The sequence below is a fragment of the Piliocolobus tephrosceles genome, chromosome 4, assembly GCF_002776525.5.
Source record: "Piliocolobus tephrosceles isolate RC106 chromosome 4, ASM277652v3, whole genome shotgun sequence".
NCBI classification, from domain to species: Eukaryota; Metazoa; Chordata; class Mammalia; order Primates; family Cercopithecidae; genus Piliocolobus; species Piliocolobus tephrosceles.
The window spans coordinates 166,618,215-166,639,919 of NC_045437.1; positions in this window are offsets into that span (position 1 = coordinate 166,618,215).

Here is a 21,705-nt window from a genome sequence, read left to right on the forward strand (position 1 = left end):
ACACAGTGAAATCCCAACTTTACTAAAAAAACAAAAAGAAAAAAAAAATTAGCCGGGCATGGTGGCAGGTGCCTGTAGTCCCAGCTATTCGGGAGGCTGAAGCAGGAGAATCACTTGAACCTGGGAGGTGGAGGTTGCAGTGAGTTGAGATCACGCCACTGCACTCTAGCCTGGTGACAGAGTGAGACTCTGTCTCAAAAAATAATTATTATTATTTGTTAAATGAATGCAAGAATTAACAAGATTCACTCAAAATCTCCATGGCATGGAAACTGATTGCACATGGGGTAAGATCCATGCTCCTAAATATGAATCACAGTGTGACTCCAGTCTTGCAGACACACACACACCCTGAGTTTCTTCAGGTCTGTAGGTACACACAGAGTTACATTCAAGGTAATAATTCAAATTCCACTGGCATTTGCCCCTACCTGCTTAACACAAAGCTCCTGAAAGCAATGAAGTCAATGGATAATGAGAAAGTAGAGATGAAATAAAAAAAGAATTATAGTCTGCTACCTTTAAAACGATTTTTCTCAGTTGTTTTCTAACATATCAAATTTTAAAAACATATTTTCAGAATGTACTCTTTGGAAGGAAGATTACATATTTGTTTCTTTGAAATCTGAGGGTTGCATGAATTCGGATGTGCATGTATTTCCTTTCCTATATAGTCTGTGTACTTCAGGCAGTCTCTTTCCTGGAAAAGGATGGATGGTCTCAAATGTATTCTATCTCCCACAGCCCTAAGATGGTGCTGGCCAAATGATACACCAGAGTAACTTTTTTTTTTTGAGACAGGGTATTCCTCTGTCACTCAGGCTGGAGTACAGTGGTGTGATCATGGCTCACTGCAGCTTCAGCCTCCTGGGTTCAATCGATCCTCCTACCTTGGCCTCCCTAGTAGCTGGGACCACAGGCACATGCCATCATCCCCAGCTAAAACCACATTTTAAATCTGGCAAAAAAAAAAAGCTTCATGCTTCAAAATCTCTCCTGCCCTTTGACCTACTGAGGTTACCTGGACTCTCCAAAAACCAGAAAGTCCCTTCATGGCAAGGCTGGGCTCTTTGTGCTCATACTGGGCAGTTTCCTTTTTTTCTGCACTGAATACTTATTATTACAATTAATACTTAATTGAAATAGGAGCCCAAAGCAGTAGCTGGGAATGTCCCAAATCATTTCTCTCATGAAACCTCAATTCTTCTTCCTCCCAGTAATCCAAGGAGTAGAGTGGATCAGATTGAACTTAAAGGTATAATGAGTAAAAGAAGATAAACTCAAAAGCACTTTTGCCTTTCAATACCTCATCCCTTCTGAAATATTTTAAATAGTGTTTTAGGGAAAAGAAAAGTTGAAGATGGGTAAATAAACCATTGATTTAAGTTATTCTTTTCCTATACATCTGAAGTATTTTATTAGCTTGCTGAATATCTAGAACGACCTGGAAACCTACAGGGCCCTTTGTTCTGTGAGGGCCTCCCCTTTGCATTCCTTCTGACCACCAGTGCCCACTCCCCACCACTTATCCCTAACAGAGATCTGTCTTAGTGCATTAATGAAATCACTAATGTCTAGCAATAGACACCCTAATACCACTGTTCCTAGAATGACATGTATATTACATTCTGCCTCCGTATCTTTCATGAGGGAGTTTTTATGTGTCACTAGAAAATACTGTATAACACTCTTTATTAGCCCCATGATACCCCAGCCCATCAATACTTGTCCAGGCCTGATGAGATCATGCTATGCTTCTTAATCAGAGTGAAAGACAGCAAGAAATAACTTTATGAAAAAATCAATTAAAAACCAGTTGCCCAGGTGAACAAAACACATCTTTGGGGCATGAGAAGAGGAGTAATAATGAAATGAAGTGGCAGGAGGCACTGCCGAGAAAAAGGCCTAGTGATTACTGGTCATCTTGGTGTATGTCACTTTTCTTTTTGTTTTATTTACATAAAACCCTTTCATTCAAACACAAAAGACAGTCACTATTCTCAGGTGCTCTGAATGAGGTTTCTAGGAGCAGCGATGGGTTTTTGCAGAACCATCTATAGACACACCTGGTCCACAGGCAAGAAGTCAAACTGATAGCAAGGTAATGCAGACCTTGGATTTCTGCTTGAGAAATGATGCAGCAATGATGGCTTAGTATATATGCTGCTGAAGCAAGCACAGAAATGATGGCTTAAAGTGCAGATTTCTGGGTCTATTCCCAGAGAATCTTTTGTTGAGAAGAACCCAGAAATCTGAATTTTAAGTAAACATGCCAGGTAAGTTTCATGCAAAAATAAAGGCTGAGCACCACTCTTGCAAGAGGCATGACTCATAAGCCAGCAGTCTTCTTAGTGCAGAAAGTTCACCACATGGCCACCAGATGGTCAGGTCTCCCAGTGTATCCACCCATGTAACCACGCACCCCACCCAAGATATGGAACATTTTCCTTCCTAGAAAGTTCCCTCAAACCCCGTTGCTGTCCTGCCTCATCCCCTGCCCAGACAACCAGTGATCTGACTTTCATCTCCCTAGGTTAGTTTTGCCTGTTGCAGAACTTTGTACAAGTAGAACCATACTCTGTTGTGTCTTGTTTCTTCTGCACAGTCATGTCTATGAGACGTCATGATATAATGAATGGATAGAACTCAGCACAGTGTAAGGTCCTTGTGCATGAATGACAGCTGCTATCATCATCATTACCAATATCATTGTGTCCTCTGAAGATTTATTATAGTTTTCTTTGCTATTCAAAAATAATGGGAATAAGTATGGTGGCTGCACAGCCTGGGAAAATACTTTCATTATGGGTTGTTAGGCTTCTTCTTTAGGAACACTCTGAGACAGCAGACATAAGTTGGCCAGGTAGCTTGGTTGCAATACAGCTACCACATAGTGATCACCAGAGCTCTGAGACGCTGCTGATAGCTGTTTTATCATGGGTTCCTTTTAATCATGGGTTCCTAGAGAGCCAAGCCACAATTGTTACATAAATATTCCTGCTTAAGAAATCCTGGCTCATGGAGCTCATGAGTTATGAAGCCAGATTGCTTTCAGAGGTAGGAAGAGGCCTTTAAGGAGAGAACAGCCCTACCTATACCTCGGCTTCTAGAAAGCTGATAATGGGGTTGTATGTGCTCCTTTTCATTGCTTTCCATCTATAATTATGATACTTAGAATACAATTATTTAGAAAAACAGGAAGAATGTGGCAGAACACAATTATTACTCTTGTGTTCATTTCTGGTTCAATTGGGGTTCTATGGGAATGTAGATAGGAGAGAAACTAGATTAGGCTTACTTATTTTATTATTTATATATTTGTTTGTGTCAAGAAGGCTTTCAACTCAGAGCAGATTAGAAACTCTTTCCAGGAAAATTAAATCTGGGCTTAAAAAAATATATGGCACTAAGCTCTATTTAGTAAGGTGAATTCCCCTGGTAGAAAGCCCATTATTAGACATTATGCCCTGCTCGGAAAAAATAACATTCATATTAAATAGTTTGCATTTGTGGGGGGAATAGGGATAGCATAAAACAAACAAAAAAGCAGAAGTAAGTAAGGGCAATATTTCGCTGGCATGCTAATGGTAACACAACAAACTAGCTCATGGAGATGGCATAATATTTCATCCCATGACAGCCAACGTATTAGTGATGGACCATAAGGGAGAGAAAGTGAGGAGTCTGAAACTCTTTCATGACACTTGGAACAAGCACTCTATGCCCCTAGCAGTCCTGTTCACTGGTGGCTGCACAGGAAAAATCCCTTTGGTCTGCTTTTATTACTTGATTTTGTGGGCATTCCTATTCAGTAATCTTTTTGATAAATATTTGTTCAATGCCATTTTTTTTTTTTTTTAACCAGGTACTGTGCACACTTCAAGCTTCTTTTGGCTCTAACCAAAAAACAAAAAAGAATATCATTTTAATACGGACTGTTATTTCCATGTAGCACTCCAATGTCCAATATAGACATGCTAATTCCATGAAAATTTTGTCTTGGATGTATTTTTAGATTTGTAGAACTATTATTTCTTTCAAACAGATATAACTGGAGGGTTTGATTTGTGTCTCGTTCCTTCATGGCCTCATCACATTGTGTACTGCATATTTTACTCTGTCATCTCCCTTGAGATTTGATCTGCTTGAAGGCAGGGTCTTATTCTAATCTCCCCACTTAGCACGGGGTCTAGGACACAGGAATTACTCAAAAACGTATTGATTGGATGAATGAACAAGAACAGAGAAGCTTTTCTAATTTGCCTCATAAAAATACTTGCAGAAATAAACACGTAGTAGACGGTGGTTAAGAAGCACCTGGATTTTAAATGTGCATTCTCTGGAAACTTCCTAGAAATCCTAATTAGGTCTGGGGTGGGTCTCAGGAATGCAAGTGTTTAACAAACTCCCACGTAATTCTTATCACCAGGCACGTCTGAGAAACTCTGCTCTGAAGTAAAATATTATTGACAGATGATACTTTGGAAAATCAAGAATGATACTTCAGCTGGAGCCATATTTGTATGGACAATAAGCATTAGTACCTAAAGCACAATAAAGATTAAGCTAATGCCAGTATTCAAGTAGAAGCTCTGTTTTAGAGCCAGCCTTCCTCTTCATAGTAGCATATCACTAAGTGATTTTCACTCTGCCTCAGTGCACAGAGGCCTGAAGCCCCACCTTCTTAGGGTGCTGGACCATAGTAGTCCCATTTCTACTACTACCATCTCCTTGTTTCAATTTCTGATGTAAATGAGGGCCATTCTGAGGTTGTCTGAGAGGTAAATGTACTGCCCATTGATTTTCACAAATCCTGTGGGTCCTGTGAAATCCTCTTAAATGAGTATCAGATACAGGAACAAAACTGAGAAATTGAATAGGAAATGCCATAGTTCAGAGTGAAACGCGAATGTTCATCTGTTCTGCTGAAAAACATAGGCCCAGTGTGATCTGGCATAAGCCCAGGCTGATGCTGGTAAACACATATTTTAAGGAAAAGCCTCAGATATGCCCCAATTATTGTATAGATGTCCAGGTTAGAGCAGGACAAATGGGGCAGTGACTCTAATTGGCTCCTTGGACAAATTCAAATTTTGAATAAGCCAGGGAAAGTGTGAGATCGTGGCATCGTATAGTGGTAACTTCTTGCAAAAGTATTACTTAACTGACGTCCTAAAACAATATGGCTTCTCCTAGAATCAGTCACCAAATGCCACTTGCATGGTTATAAAGCCACAGTGATATGCAATGATGCCTCTGCCAGTGAATGACTGGCAACCTGAGTCAGTCACCTTTCCTGCACCCCGGCCCCCAACGCAACAGACTTTCATGCAAAATTGCCCATTTGCATTTCAGTGTAATTGAGCACATTGAGTATAGCTACTCTGTTAGCATTTCCTCTGCTGGGTGCTAGAAGTATAAAGCAAAATGAGCCATGATGTGTGGCCATGCAGGGTTTATCATTTGATAGAATAGTTGCCTAAAATAAACAACATCATAAGGATAGAATGTGTTAAATCCCCAATTGAGACATAGAACAGTGCTTGTCAAACTTTAATGTGCATATGAATCTGGGGATCTTGTTATAATGCAGATTCTGATTCAGCCGATGTAAGACAGAGCCCAAGGTTCTGCATTTCTATTATAACAAGCTGTCAGGCAATACGATGCTGATCTGAGGATCACACTTTAAGTAACAAGGCATTCAACATTCAAGTGAGAGTATCAGGAAGGTAGCCAGATATATGCATGTAGAATTCAGCAGAAAGGTGAAGATACAATTTGGGGGGTTACAGATATCTAGATGACACTTAAAATCATTAGATTGACTCAAGTGACCACGACAGTGAGTGTGGAGAAAGAAGATGAAGGAGCGGAACATTGATGCTGCATTTTAAGCAAGCGAATTTGGCTGCATCCAATGGTTCCTTTTGAGATTAGTGAAAAACAGAAGAGCAAGGCTGGAGTTCAGTTGTAAAGGGACTCAAATGCCACTTTAAGAAGTTTGGACTTGAAGGAACAATTCTTATTCTTCACAGTCATGGGGGAAACTAGCTGATGGCAAGATGACATCAGCTAGTTGTAGTCACACCACCCGGTCCTTACACAAACAGAGTCGTATAAAACAAGTGAGGCTAATATGCTACTCTGGGGCTCTGAAAATTCCACAAAACATTTAAGTGAGCAATTTTGAGTGACTTTCTCAATGTGGCAAACAAGTTATTCCTGTAACTGAGGGCAGACTATAAATATGACACATCTCTGTTTGGTAATTGCTTTATTTCGGATTAAGACTAGCAATTTTCTTGTCAGAGACAGGCACGCAGTAGAAAGGGAGTGGGGAAATTTGGACAGCTCAGGCAGTTTTTGCAACTTGAAAAGCCATCTGCAGTTATTTTCTTTTAATATGGCAGATTTGGCATTAGCATCAACTTTATTTTCTCTTGTGGTCTTTTTTTTTCTTTTTTTTGATACTCTGTAGAGCTCAAAACTTTATTAACTCTGTTAAGCACAGAGCCGTTATGTCTTAGTTATTCCTCTCTAACCTGTACTCTATTCCAAGAGTTCTTGGGAGAAGTGGTTGAGAAACTTGGAAAAACTGGATGCTGGTAAGGGGCACTCAGGTTTTAATAATCTCACTCACCTTAGTCATTAAACCGAATGTGCAAATCCCCAGAATTGCACTGAGCTCTTTGTAACCAGCTAGTCACCATGTGTTTATGTGTCTTTTAGATCTTAACATGTATGTGTTAATCCAGCCTTCCCACAGACACCTACTGCAGACATCCATACCCAATGATCATGTGATCAACATGACTAACTCACTCCATTTACTGAAAAGAGCAGTCATCATTTTTCCCAGAATCTTTGGCCTATTCTATTCTTTTTCAAAGCCATTTTTGGAGGTAGTAGAATGTACCAAGAGAAGAGAATTCAGGAGATTTCCCTTTATCTACAACATTCTATATTATTTACATATAAAAGTATGATGCAAAATGACATAATGTTAACATTTGTTAATCCTGGACAGTGACTATTCTCCTGTTTGTTATATTTATCTTCCCTCCTTTTTAATATTGTGACTTTTTTTTTCCCCAAAATAATAGCAATGAAAGCTCTGCTGAGAACTCAGGGTAAACAGACCTGGAGGCACAGAGCAGTTTCCCTCTGACTTGTCTTTCTTGCCTCCACTTGCCTTCAATCAGAAATCACGTCAAGAGATGGAAGAAGTACTCATGAACTTTTGTACCTTAACTTAGAACTACTTTTGGATATGGTGATTTTTTTAACACCTTTTTTTTTTTTTTTTTTTTTTTTTTTGGTTAATCTCCGTGCAATAAAATTCACTCTTTTTGATGTTCAGTTCAATGCATTTTGGTGAATGCAGTCTGTAGCCACCACGGTCAAGATACAAGATGGCTCCATCACCTTTTATATTCAGCTCCCTCTGTCACCTTGACTGTTGGCAACCACCATACTGTCTCTGCTCATATAGTTTGTTTTTCCCAGCATTTAAAAATATGTACAGTCAATTCCTTTAATTTTTATTTTTAGGTGACTTCAATTTCATGTATTCTAATCATGAGAGGATTCAATGAGCACATTATCACTCTAAATTTTCCAAACCCAAAGTTAGGAGTAAAAGTCATTTGGCTTCTTATCATAAAGCACACAGTTGGTCATTCAGGCCCAAAATATCAAATCCATATCTTCTGATATTTGCATTTAATTAACTTATCTTTTTGTGTAAGTGGATTTCACATGGATCTCCCATAGAGAGCTAATTGCAGCTCACATTTAGCCATTAGATTCTCACATGTAATTTCTGTCAACATCCCTGGGAAGGGTGCAGAATGAACTAAAGGCAAAATTTATTTCACTCTCAAAGGTTAACCAGGACTTCCTTTCCAGTTTCCATTTTGTGTCAGAGCTCATAGTAAGCTGATCTGACACGAAGGTGACAGCATTTCTTTTCTTCCTTTGTTCCATTTAATTATTTTTAAAAGAGACATAAAAAAGTTTTAAGATTGCTTTCAGCACCTCCTTTTCAAATGCTACATTCCAAGTTTAAGCTCAAACTTAACTGTAATGAGATTGTTATCAACACCTGACAGAAAAAATAAAAGCATCATGAATGAATATATTCAACCCCCCTCTTGACAAGACCGCTTATATCTTCTCTTATGAAAGCACAGTATAGATTCTTTCTGTCTGCTTTTTAGGCATATCATTTTCATAATCTACCTAGGTGTCTAAATCATTCTAGGGATTTCTGAGAAACTGACTTCATTCTACACATGCTGTGGAGGGAAAAAAATCGAAGTGAGGAGTGGAAACATCACTCCACCTTCGTGCTCCCTTAGAAGTAACTTTGAGTTTTTGCCCGAAGCAATTAGAAGACACGTTTCTGTTTGGGAAATACACATGCTCTATCAGTGGAAGTCAGGAAGCAAGCATGATTATTTTCTTTAGTAATTTAGAAAAGACAATTTTACAGCATGCTTTAGGAATTTAAAAAGCCCCAAACAGTCCAGAAATTCAGAAATCATAAGAAGTAGCATACAGACAGACGCGTGACTTTGTATGGACTTTCATCATTTTAGCATACATTATTTTAAGGTGCTTAATGTACATATCACATGATAGTTTTAATTTACCATAATGTTTTTATGATATCAAATGAACAGAAACTCGTCTTTTTCCATAAGGAACAAATCTAACACATACGCACAAAAAATAACTTTATAGCATAAAATGCAAAGAGAAAACAGTAAAGAGCTGTGTGGTCTGTCATATTTTAATAGTAATGCATTGCTTAATGATAGATACATTCTAAGATAATGCATTGTTAGTGTTGCCACTGTGCAAACATCATAGAGTGTACTTACACAAACCTAGATGATACAACCTACTACACACCTAGGCTAGATGTATAGCACGTTGCTTCTAGGCTACAAACCAGTACTGCCTGTGACTGCACTGAATACTGTAGGCAACTGTAACACAATGGTAAGTATTTGTGTACCTAAGGTAAGCATTTGTACAGCAAACATATTGTTAAAAGATACAAAATAGTATATTTTTGGCACTTAATGGAGCTTACAGGACTGGAGGTTGCTCTGGGTGAGTCAGTGAATGAGTGATGAGTGAATGTGAAGGCCTAAGATAATACTGTACACTACTGTGGACTTTATGAACACTCTAAACTTAGGCTACACTAAATTTATTTTAAAAACTTTCTTTCTTCAATAAATTATTAACCTTAGTTTACTGTAACATTTTTTACTTTATAAACTTTAATTTTTTAAAACTTTTGGGAGCAGTCTGGCAAGATGGCCGAATAGGAACAGTTCCAGTCTGCAGCTCCCTGCAAGATCCACGCAGAAGGCTGGTGATTTATGTATTTCCAACTGAGGTGCATAGTTCATCTCATTGGGGCTGGTTGGATAGTGGGTGCAGCCCACGGAGGGCGTGCTGAAGTAGGGCAGGGAGTTGCCTCACTCAGGAAGTGCAAGGGGTTGGGGGATTTCTCCTTCCTCATCAAGGGAAGCCATGAGAGACTGTTCCGGGAGGAATGGTACACTCCTGCCCAGATACTGTGCTTTTCCCATGGTCTTCACAACCGGCAGACCAGGGGATTCTCTCCATTGCCTGGCTCGGTGGGTCCCATGCCCATGGAGCCCAGCAAGCTAAGATTCATTAACTTGAAATTCTCGCTGCTGGCGCAGCAGTCTGAGATCAACCTGGGACACTTGAGGTTGGTTGGGGGAGGGGTGTCCACCATTGCTGAGGCTTCAGTAGGTGGTTTTATTCCCACAGTGTAAACAAAGCTTCCCTGGAAGTTTGAACCAGGTAGAGTCCACCATAGCTCAGCAAGGCCAACTGCCTCTCTAGATTCCACCTCTGTGGGCAGGGCATCTCTGAACAAAAGGCAGCAGCCTCAGTCAGGGATCTACAGATAGAACTCCCATCTCCCTGGGACAGAGCACCTGGGGAAAGGGGTGGCTGTGGGTGTAACTTCAGCAGACTCAAATGTCCCTGCCAGATAGCTCTGAAGAGAGCAGTGGTTCTCCCAGCACAGTGTTAGAGCTCTGATAATGGACAGACTGCCTCCCCAAATGGGTCCCTGACCCCCGTGTAGCCTGACTGGGAGATACCTCCCAGTAGGGGCCGACAGACACCTCATACAGGAGAGCTCTGGCTGGCATCTAGTGGGTGCCCCTCTGGGACAAAGCTTCCAGAGGAAGGATCAGGCAGCAATAGTTGTTGCTCTGCAGCCTCTGCTGGTGATACCTAGGCAAACAGGTTCTGGAGGGGACCTCCAGCAAACTTCAACAGAACTGCAGCTGAGGGGTCTATCTGTTAGAAGGAAAACTAACAAACAGAAAGGAATAGCATCAGCATCAACAAAAAGAACATCCACACCAAAACTCCATCTGTAGGTCACCAACATCAAAGACCAAAGGTAAATAAAACCACAAAGATGGGGAGAAACCAGTACAGAAAGGATGAAAATTCCAAAAACCAGAACACCTCTTCTCCTCCAAAGGATCACAACTCCTCTCCAGCAAGGGAACAAAACTGGATGAAGAATCAGTTTGACAAATTGACAGAAGTATGATTCAGAAGGTAGGTAACAACAAACAACTCCAAGCTAAAGGAGCATGTTCTAACCTAACTCAGGGAAGCTAAGAAACTTAAAAAAAGATTAGATGAATTGCTAACTATAATAACCAGTGTAGGGAAGAATATAAATGACCGGATGGAGCTGAAAAACACAGCATAAGAACTTCGAGAAGCATGCACAAGTTTCAATAGCCAAATCCATCAAGCGGAAGAAAGGATATCAGAGATTGAAGATCAACTTAATGAAATAAAGCATGAAGTCAAGATTAAAGAAAAAAGAGTGAAAAGAAATGAACAAAGCCTCCAAGAAATATGGGACTATGTGAAAAGACCAAATCTATGTTTGATTGATATACCTGAAAGTGACGAGGAGAATGGAACCAAGTTGGAAAACACTCTTCAGGATATTGTCCAGGAGAACTTCCCCAACCTAGCAAGACAGGCCAACATTCAAATTCAGGAAATACAGAAAACACCACAAAGATATTCCTCAAAAAGAGCAACCCCAAGACACATAATTGTCAGATTCACCAAGGTTGAAATGAAGGAAAAAATGTTAAAGGCAGCCAGAGAGAAAGGTCAGGTTACCAACAAAGGGAAGCCCATCAGACTAACAGCGGATCTCTCTGCAGAAACCCTACAAGCCAGAAGAGAGTAGGGGCCAATATTCAACATTCTTAGAGGAAGAATTTTCAACCCAGAATTTCATATCCAGCCAAACTAAGCTTCATAAGTGAAGGAGTAATAAAGTCCTTTACAGACAAGCAAATGCTGAGAGATTTTGTGACCACCAGACCTGCCTTATAAGAGCTCCTGAAGGAAGCACTAAATATGGAAAGGAAAAATTTGTACCAGCCACTGCAAAAACATGCCAAATTGTCAAGACCATCCATGCTATGAAGAAACTGCATCAACCAACAGGGAAAATAACCAGCTAGCATTATAACTACAGGATCAAATTCACACATAACGATATTAATCTTAAATGTAAATGGGCTAAATGCCCCAATTAAAAGACACAGACTGGCAAGCTGGATAAAGAGTCAAGACCCATTGGTGTGCTGTATTCAGGAGACTCATCTAAAGTGCAAAGACACACATAGGCTCAAAATAAAGGGATGAAGGAAGATTTACCTAGCAAATGGAAGGCAGAAAAAAGCAGGGGTTGCAATCCTAGTCTCTGATAAAACAGATTTTAAACAAACAAAAGTCAAAAGAGACAAAGAAGGGCATTACATAATGGTAAAGGGATCAATGCAACAAGAAGAGTGAACTATCCTAAATATATATGCACCCACTACAGGAGCACCCAGATTTGTGCAACAAGTTCTTAGAGACCTACAAAGAGACTTAGACTTACACACAATAATAGTGGGAGACTTTAACACCCCACTGTCAATATTAGACAGATCAATGAGACAGAAAATTAACAAGGATATCCAGGACTTGAACTCAGCTCTGGACCAAGTGGACCTAATAGACATCTACAGAACTCTCCACGCCAAATCAACAGAATATACATTCTTCTCAGCACCACATCACACTTATTCTAAAATTGACCACATAATTGGAAGTAAAACACTCCTCAGCAAATGTAAATGAACAGAAATCACAACAAACTGTCTCTCAGACCACAGTGCAATCAAACTAGAACTCAGGACTAAGAAACGCAATCAAAACCACTCAACTACATGGAAACTGAACAACCTGCTCCTGAATGACTACTGGGTACATTAGAAATGAAGGCAGAAATAAAGATGTTCTTTGAAATCAATGAGAACAAAGATACAACATACCAGAATCTCTGGGACACATTTAAATCAGTGTGTAGAGGGAAATGTATAGCACTAAATGCCCACAAGAGAAAGCAGGAAAGACCTAAAATTGACACCCTAATATCACAATTAAAAGAACTAGAGAAGCAAGAGCAAACAAATTCGAAAGCTAGCGGAAGACAAGAAATAACTAAGATCAGAGCAGAACTGAAGGAGATAGGGACACAAAAAAAAAGCCTTCAAAAAAAATCAATGAATCCTTTTTTTTGAAAAGATCAACAAAATAGATTGACTGCTAGTTAGACTAATAAGGAAAAAAGAGAAGAATCAAATAGATGCAATGAAAAATGATGAAGGGGATATCACCACTGACCCCACAGAAATACAAACTACCATCAGAAAATACTATAAACACCTCCACACAAATAAACTAGAAAATCTAGAAGAAATGGATAAATTCCTGGACACATACACTATCCCAAGACTAAACCAGGAAGAAGTTGAATCTCTGAATAGACCAATAACAGGTTCTGAAATTGAGGCAGTTATTAATACCCTACCAACAAAAAAAAGCCCAGGACCAGATGGATTCACAGTCAGATTCTACCAGAGGTACAAAGAGGAGCTGGTACCATTCCTTCTGAAACTATTCCAATCTATAGAAAAAGAGGGAATCCTCCCTAACTCATTTTATGAGGCCAGCATCATCCTGATACCAAAATCTGTCAGAGACACAACAAAAAAAGAAAATTTCAGGCCAATATCCCTGATGAACATAGATACAAAAATCCTCAATAAAATATTGCAACCCGAATCCAGCAGCACATCAAAAAGCTTATCCACCACGATCAAGTCAGCTTCAACCCTGGGATGCAAGGCTCGTTCCACATACACAAATCAATAAACATGATCCATCACATTAACAGAGCCAATGACAAAAACCACATGATTATCTCAAAAGATGCGGAAAAGACCGTTAACAAAATTCAACAGTCCTTCATGCTAAAAACTCTCAATAAACTAGATATTGATGGAATGTATCTCAAAATAATAAGAGCTATTTATGACAAACCAACAGCCAATATCATACTGAATGGGCAAAAACTGGAAGCATTCCCTTTGAAAACTGGCACAAGACAAGGATGCCCTCTCTCACTCCTATTCAACATAGTGTTGGAAGTTCTGGCCAGGGTAATCAGGCAAGAGAAAGAAATAAAGGGTATTCAATTAGGAAAAGAGGAAGTCAAATTGTCCCTGTTTGCAGGTGACCTGATTCTATATTTAGAAAACCCCATTGTCTCAGCCCAAAATCTCCTTAGGCTGATAAGCAACTTCAGCAAAGTCTCAGGATACAAACTCAATGTACAAAAATCACAAGCATTCTTATACAATAACAGACAGAGACCAAAATCATGAGTGAACTCCCATTCACAATTGCTTCAAAGAGAATAAAATACCTAAGAATCCATCTTACAAGGGATATGAAGGACCTCTTCAAGGAGAACTACAAACCACTGCTCAAGGAAATAAAAGAGGACACAAACAAATGAAAAAACAAGAATCAATATCGTGAAAATGGCCATACTGCCCAAAGTAATTTATAGATTCAATGCTATCCCCATCAAGCTACCATTGACTTTCTTCACAGAATTGGAAAAACTGCTTTAAACTTCATATAGAACCAAAATGAGCCCACATAGCCAAGACAATCCTAAGCAACAAGAACAAAGCTGGAGGCATCATGCTACCTGACTTCAAATTATACTACAAGGCTACAGTAACCAAATCAGCACGGTACTGGTACCAAAACAGATATATGATCAATGGAACAGAATAGAGGCCTCAGAAATAATACCACACATCAACAACCATCTGATCTTTAACAAACTTGACAAAAACAAGAAATGGGGAAAGGATTCCTGATTTAATAAATGGCGCTGGGAAAACTGACTAGCTATATGCAGAAAGCTGAAATGGATCCCTTCCTTACACTTTATACAAAAATTAATTCAAGATGGATTAAAGACTTTAATGTAAGACCTAAAACCATAAAAACCCAAGAAGAAAACCTAGGCAATACCATTCAGGACATAGGCATAGGCAAAGACTTCAGGACTAAAACACCAAAAGCAATGGCAACCAAAGCCAAAATGGACAAATGGGATCTAATTAAATGAAAGAGCTTCTGCACAGTAAAATAAACTATTATCAGAGTGAACAGGCAATCTACAGAATGGGAGAAAATTTTTGCAATCTATCCATCTGACAAAGGGCTAATATCCAGAATCTACAAATAGCTTAAAACAAATTTACAAGAAAAAAAAAAACCATCAAAAAATGGGCGAAGGATATGAACAGACACTTCTCAAAAGAAGACATTTATGCAGCCAACAAACTTATGAAAAAATGTTCATCAACACTGGTCGTTAGAGAAATGCAAATCAAACCTACAATAAGATACCATCTCATGCCAGTTAGAATGGCGATCATTAAAAAGTCAGGAAACAACAGATACTGGAGAGGATATGAAGAAATAGGAACACTTTTACACTGTTGGTGGGAGTGTAAATTAGTTCAACTATTGTGGATGACAGTGTGGTGATTCCTCAAGGATCTAGAACTAGAAATATCATTTGACCCAGTATTCCCATTACTGGGTATATACCCAAAGGATTAGAAATCATTCTACTATAACGACACATGAATACGTATTTTTTATTGCAGCACTGTTCACAATAGCAAAGTCTTGGAACCAACCCAAATGTCCATCAATGATAGACTAGATTAAGAAAATGTGGCACATATACGCTGTGGAATACTATGCAGCCATAAAAAAGGATGAGTTCATGTCCTTTGGAGGGACATGGATGAATCTGGAAACCATCATTCTCAGCAAAGTAACACAAGAAGAGAAAAACCAAATACTGCATGTTCTCACTCATAAGTGGGAACTGAACAATGAGAACACATGGACACAAGGAGGGGAACATCACACACTGGGGCCTGTCAGGTGGTGGGGGGCTGGGGGAGGGATAGCATTAGGAGAAATACCTAATGTAAATGACGAGTTGGTGGGTGCAGCAAACCAACATGGCACATGTATACCTATGTAACAAACCTGCACGTTGTGCACATGTACCCCAGAACTTAAAGTATAATAATAAAAAAAACCTTTTTGACTCTTGTAGTACTTACTACAAAATTATTTTAAAAATACAAATACATTGTACAGCTGTAAAAAAAAGTTTTTTTCTTTATGTCCTTATTCTATAAACTTTTTCTTCTACTTTTTTTTAACTTTTTAAAATTTTTGTTTAAAACTAAGACACACACATTAGCCTAGGCCTGTACAGGGTCAGGATCATCAATATCACTGTCATCCACCTCTATATCTTGTCCCATTGGAAGATCTTCAGGGGCAATAGCAGTTCCATTATAATCTCATAGGATCACCATCATATATGTGGTTCATCATGGACCAAAACTTTGTTACGTAGCGCATGACTCAGTCATGCCACTTATCATAGAGTGTGCCTACAAAGACCTAGATGGAATAGATGTTTTTATTTATATATTTTTAATATGGAAAACCAAATATCTCAGGACCACTGCTGAATATCAATTATTTCCCCTACTTGTTCTGCAATGCCAATATCAGCTGCGACATATCAGGTTTCTATATATGTTCTATTATAATCTTATGGGACCACCGTCATAAATGTGGTCCATCGCTGACTAAAATATCACTGTGTAGCACATGATTGTACATATAGCTTTACATGATTTTTAAATCTTTAATATGAAAATTGTATTTGCATGCATTCTTTAGATAACGCAAGAAGCAGTTTAATGTATTTTTTAAAACTGGAAGCCAAAATAATCAGCTCCTAATCTACATTCCCATTAAAACACTTCGGACTTTTAAAATTTACACATATGGTCTACTTGAATATGCAAGCAAATACATCCCTGCAAAGAAAAGACAAATATTTATGTACAAATAAATAGTGTTTTAGCGAACAGGCACTCAGATGTGAGCGCTCATGTTTTATGGCTTGACTCTTAGCCTCAATAAAACATGCTCAAGAGGCGGCATTTTTCTTTAGGGGTAAGTCATAACTTTGCCATAGAGGGCTATTAGGAGACCATTTACTGACATGGGACTGAACCTACAATTCCCACAGAGAAATGTTATTTTAAAAGGAAGGCTGACATAGGAGATTTTCGGGAAAATCCCCCCTGGAGACCTGAAGTTCCCCTGGTGCCAGGCATGTAATGCCATTTTCCTTATTGAAATAGAGAATATCATGTTGCAGCAATTGTTCTTGAGGGAGATATGGCATAAGCACATCACTTCTGCAGGTACGGTATCTGCAGTTCTACATTTTGGAAGACTGGCAATATGAAATTGCAGGCTGTTGTTAGAGCTCTTCTGGCTTGCATAAGAGAATGTTTATTTCTTTATCTATATATGGAGAGACATGTCCTTTAGTTTAAGGTCAAATAATATCTCCTGGGGGGAAGACTTGATCAACTGTCTAATGGGATTGAGTCCTTGGGGGTAGTAAATCAATTTCATCATAAAACTGCAACTTCTGTTCTCTAACGCTCCAGAGTGGTTTTAAAAAGTGGCCAGGGCCCTCTCCCCTCCATTAGTAGCTAGACCTGTGATGAGAACTTCAGGGCATAGATTCATCTGGCAGCTCCCCTCTCCTGTTTTCATCCAAACATGGAATCAGGCCCTAGGGAAGCATATCATTTTTTTGTCAGGGGAGTAAAAGCAATGTGGGTAATAATCGTTAATTGGACATTGCATTTAATGTAGAATAAAGCAGGTAAACCCTTTGTCTAGTCCCTCTGTGTCACTTGATCTGCTGAAATTTCTTTTCCGTGCTTTGAAAATAGCCAAAGCACAGACCAGCTAGAGAGAAGCAACCTTGATTTGGCCCAGCCTTCTAGCTCACCGGCAGCCACGTAAGCATGATGGGCAGGATCTCCAACACCAGGCAGAGCAATTCACCAGTCAGTGTTTACTGAAGAGTGAGCAAGAGGAAACGAGCTAAAGTCACAGTAGGAAACTTTGGGTTTCATATAAGATATAGTTGGAAAATACCTTACATTTACATATAGGACTCCATTTTTCAAATCATTATCTTGTTTTATCCATCCAGCAACCCATCATGGGAAGAAGGGGCCTTATTACGGCTATTAAGTTTACAATAAGGGGACTAAAGAGATTCTTCACTTTCTTCTCAATAGACAAAGACCCTGCAGAGTTCATCTACTCCAATGACTAACATTCCAATAACAACAGCCAACATTTTTTGAGTGTTTACTATGTGCAAGTTATTCTGCTTAGTGCTTTACATGCATTTATCTAATTTATTCCTCTCAACATAGGATGGCAGAGAAGTGATAGATAAGCAAAATGATGTACTGCAGTTGAAACAGCTCTGGGCTCAGAGTCTGATTAAAAGTGCAGGTGCACAGGTAGTATGGCTTACAGGTAACTTAAAGGAAACCTAGACGCAGCCTGCTTGCCCTTGAAGCCCGCCTTCACCTCCCAGTTCTCTGGTCTTTGGCAAATTACTCAATCATTCTTACCCTCCCTTTCCTCATCTGTTGAAATGTGGATAAAGCCTCAGTGAGTTTTGAGTGGATTGAAAGAGTTTATACAAATATCCTGCTTGAAGCAGTGCTTGCCACATAATTAGTGCCCCATTAAGTGTCAGTAACATTATTTTTACTTCTTGCTGAATGCCATTGGACACATCACTTTACCTCTCTGAACCTCAAGGTTCTTACCTAAGAAAATACTTACATTAATACTTGTTTACTTCATAGGCTTAATAGGTATAATATATATGAAAAAGAAGGCTGGGCGTGGTGGCTCACGCCTGTAATCCCAGCACTTTGGGAGGCTGAGGTGGGCGGATCACAAGGTCAGGAGATCGAGACCATGGTGAAACCCCGTCTCTACTAAAAATACAAAAAATTAGCCGGGCGAGGTGGCTGGCGCCTGTAGTCCCAGCTACTTGGGAGGCTGAGGCAGGAGAATGGCGTGAACCCGGGAGGCGGAGCTTGCAGCAGGTTGAGATCGTGCCACTGCACTCCAGCCTGAGCAACAGAGCGAGACTCCATCTCAAAACAAAACGAAAATGAAAATAGTATTTTAATTATATAATTTTAGAGTGATTTGGTATCATTTCATGACTTCTGAGTTTATCTCTAGTTCTGACCAGTCTCCTAAGATATACTCCTGAATTTCCTACTGACCATTTTCATATGGAATGAAAAGGCATTAATTCCTTGATTTGTTCTCTAAATAAATACTAAGCAATTGCTCTGGGCCAAAAGGTGGGGCATAGAGAAAAACATGTGGTATATGTTCTCAAAGAGTTTGCAATCCTGGAGTAGACACACACAAGAAACCAATGTTAATAACACAGTATCCTAAATGTTATGAATGACGAGACTAAAGGAAGAAGACTCAGCTTGCAAGGGACAGGGGGACCACAAAATGTCCCCCACAAGGTAGTATTTCAACATCACTGTGGCCCAAAACAATCTTGTGGTCAATATAGTCATCCTTTCTTTCTCTATATGTCTTTTTTTAAAATGTGAATTTTTATCTGTCTCAAATGCCTTATGATGGCTTGCTATATACAAGAGGAACAATGGCTAAGGGCCTCTCGAATAATTTCTTCATGTTGTAAGTCTACTAGGATTGGGCTTAAAGGATATAAAGAATCGAGCAACTCATCGTAAATCTTCAACCACAATTTGTTTGGCAGGGAAAAATCTAGATTTTCTCGAACAGGTTTCAGAAGATGGAGTCTATGGCCAATCTTTCTTTAGGTATCTCAATAACTTGATATTATTAGCCAGAAAGAGTCATGGAATGATTATTTTTAACACCCCTGATATCTCATCCCACCATTTCAAGACTTAACCCAGTATTTCTCAAACTCTTTCTTGGAAGTGTCACTAATGGCAGCCAACAGGAGCCAGGTATCCTTACAGGGCCTGGACAGAACTTGGGGCCATCCACAAGCACAATATTTTTTGAAGTATCAAGATTACTGTGGATTTTGTAGCCTAAGCCATAAGCTACATATCCTTATGTAAATATTCTATTATTTTACATCTTATACTATTTAACAATATAAGATTATTTTCTCTCCAAATCTGGTTTTATTTCTTAATACTTCTATTTCTTTTTTTCAGTCATAAAAGCTATATCATTGTAGGAAATTAGAAAACTACATCAAATTACAAATTTAAAATTAAGCTTTTTCTGGCTGGGCGCAGTAGCTCACGCCTGTAATCCCAGCACTTTGGGAGGCTGAGACGGGCAGATCACCTGAGGTCAGGAATTCGAGACCAGCCTGGTCAACATGGTGAAACCCTGTCTCTACTAAAAATACAAAAATTAGCTGGGTGTCGTGCTGCTTGCCTGTAATCCCAGCTACTTTGGATGCTGAGGCAGGAGAATTGCTTGAACCTGGGAGGTGGAGGCTGCAGTGAGCTGAGATCATGCCATTGCACTCCAGCCTGGGTGACAGAGTGAGACTCTGTCTCAAACAAACAAAAATTAAATTAAGCTTTTCTACAATATAATTCCCAAACTACTAAGCCTTGTTGGTGCTTTTCCTTCTAAGTATCGTAATATACAGATATTGATATAAACATATAATTATGTAAATACATATGTACAATTTGAAGTCATCTCTATATCTTTCAGGATCATATTCTGCTTTTTTTTTTAACTTAATAGTAATTATTTGATGACTTGGTGAACACTTTTATTTAATGGCTTGATAAGTGTAAAAGTTTAAAGTACAGAATCTATAGCTTGGATTTGAATCCATACTTAGCTCATTTACTAGCCTTGGGTTCCTCATCTATAAATGGAAGTTAATAATATTGCTTTCTGCAGACTGTTTTGAGAATGAAACGATTTAATGTATGTGAAGTGCTTAGACACAACCTGGCACAGCGTGAAGGCCTAGATAAGGGTTAGTACAATTTCTTCTCAATGATTTGAGAAGCTACTTTTGTCATATACTGAATTCCCTTATGCATTTTGATCTACTTCCAGATGTTCTGTTTTCTTCCACTGACAGCAATCTTATTTATGTAGCCACACTACCTTGTTTTACGTGTTCTTTATACAAAGAGGCCAAACTGGTGTGGCTAATTCTCTTGATTACTCTTCTTTTTCAGAATTTGTGTCTGGCTATTTTTGTGGTCCATTTTCCACATGAACTTTAGAATAACTTGCTTAATTAAAATACTTTTAATATTTACACTTAAATTGCATTTGTGGAATATCTGAATATATGAACCTTTGCAATGCTTTTATAACTTACTGCTCTTCATTTTCATTACATACACCTTTATTTTTATCTTAGTCTACTCTATTATAGGGGCTTTTTTCTACCATAGTCGCTCCCAGCTCTGATACCTAGTTATTTCTTAAAAATTTGCTCTCAAACTTGACATTTAAAAAGAGGAAAGAAAAGAGAAATAACATTCTGGCATTTAGAAAGCAGCATCTATGCCGCTATGTACCACGTAGCATTCCCAAGTATGCCCCTTGGAAATGGTGCTGTAAGATAACAGGTTGTATTTTGCAGAAAAAATAAGGGGTTGTGTGATTAAACACGTAGAAATTCTAAGTTAAACAAAACTAAATACATTTTTTACTCTGTAAGAACATCCACAAACTTTAATATAGGTAATTCTTTTCTGACTCTCTAAAAGGAGGTATATTTTACATAAGGGCCCAAACTTTTGGCTATGTGAGCTCTTCTAGAAGAAACAACTCTTAGTAATTCAACTCCTGAATATACTGGTTTGGGAAACTCTGCCAAAAGGGATTGCCTCTGAGATTTTGGTACCGAAGGTGACTTCTTTTTCCTCTTTCTACAAGCACTGTTCGAGGAGGTGGATTAATGGTTTTAAAATCTAAGATAACTGGTCTTAAATCTAAATGAAATTCCTCTCATATTTGGTCTGTGGGTTGACTGAGTTCCCCTTTCTGATAATGATGTGCATTTTCATCTCTTTCAATGTCTGTGTGTGTTTCAGTGGGAAGTCAGGAGAGACTAAACTGGTAAAACGCTGACCTAAATGAGAAGCCTGGTCCCATATTCCATCATTTACACACTCAACTAACTTAATCCTGAATTGTTGACTAATACAGAGCAAATAGTTCCTAAAATTTATAGCGAATTATTTTTAAAACTCAATATTTGATAGAGAATAATTTTTCTCCTTCAGGGAATATTTATTATTTAAA